This window comes from Odocoileus virginianus, chromosome 31 (assembly GCF_023699985.2).
Source record: "Odocoileus virginianus isolate 20LAN1187 ecotype Illinois chromosome 31, Ovbor_1.2, whole genome shotgun sequence".
Classification (NCBI taxonomy): domain Eukaryota; kingdom Metazoa; phylum Chordata; class Mammalia; order Artiodactyla; family Cervidae; genus Odocoileus; species Odocoileus virginianus.
This window is the reverse complement of record NC_069704.1, coordinates 17578276-17579572: the sequence shown is the minus strand read 5'-3', so window position 1 is coordinate 17579572 and position 1297 is coordinate 17578276. Positions and strand designations below refer to the sequence as shown.

Below are 1297 nucleotides of genomic sequence, written 5' to 3'. Positions count from 1 at the left end.
TGTTATCTCCAAAATGATGATATTCAAAGTAAGTCTGAATCAGGAATAACAATTATTTATTAAATAGTTCTTCCTTGACTCAGAATTTGTGCATCAGAATGTCAGAAATGGAATATTAAGTTTGTATTTTTAATAAACTACCAACATAATTATTGCCTCTCTTCTATTCCCTGACACATGAGCTAAAAGAAAAATTTGAAAATCTAAACTCACAACTGTAAACCCAGCCAGCTAATACTGACTCATTGCCCTTCCTCCAATGTTCTCTTACTTCATATTATAATACTGTATATACTCCTTAAACCCACATCTCTTCTGGATTACTCTAGGTATGAAAGTGTGAAATGGAAAGGACCAATTGGACAGACATTGAGTTCATTCTACAGGGACTTTCTGAGTATCCAAGAGCAGAAAAACTCCTTTTTGTGATGTGTTTGTTGATGTACCTGGTGATTCTCCTAGGGAACAGCACTTTGATCATCCTCACACTCCTGGATTCACACCTTCACACCCCTATGTACTTCTTCCTCAGCAATCTTTCCTTCCTTGACATTTGGTACACATCCTCCTTTATCCCCTCAATGCTGATACACTTTCTGTCAGAGAGAAAAACTATCTCCTTCACTAGATGTGTTGTTCAGATGTCTGTCTCTTACACTATGGGGTCGACAGAGTGTGTACTTCTAGCAGTGATGGCATATGACCGTTACATAGCCATCTGCAACCCTCTGAGATACTCTATCATCATGAACAAGGCACTTTGTATTCAGATGGCAGCTCTCTCCTAGGGATTGGGCTTTCTCAACTCACTGACAGAAACAATTCTTGCAGTACAGTTGCCCTTCTGTGGAAAAAATGTCATCAATCATTTTGTTTGTGAAATATTGGCCTTTGTCAAGCTAGCTTGCACAGATATATCCTTGAATGAGATTACTATCATGTTGGGCAACGTAATATTTTTGTTTGTTCCATTACTGTTGATTTGTATCTCCTACATTTTCATCCTTCTACTGGACTAAGAATCAATTCAGCTGAAGGAATAAAAAAGGTTTTTTCCACCTGCTCAGCCCACATAATGGTGGTGACTGTGTTTTATGGGACAATCCTCTTCATGTATATGAAGCCAAAGTCCAAAGACGCTGCTTTTGACAAATTGATTGCCCTGTTCTATGGAGTAGTCACACCGATGCTCAATCCTATCATCTATAGCCTGAGGAATACAGAAGTGCATGGTGCTATGAGAAAATTCACAGCTAGACTGGTTCTGGAGGAAAGAATGAGAATTTTGCATTTTTGA

At 38.5% G+C, this 1297-nt stretch overlaps 1 pseudogene; it reads left to right on the top strand.

Moving 5' to 3' along the window:
* The first annotated feature begins 313 nt into the window (after positions 1-313).
* LOC110152174 (olfactory receptor 13D1-like) lies at positions 314-1297 on the top strand (annotated as a pseudogene).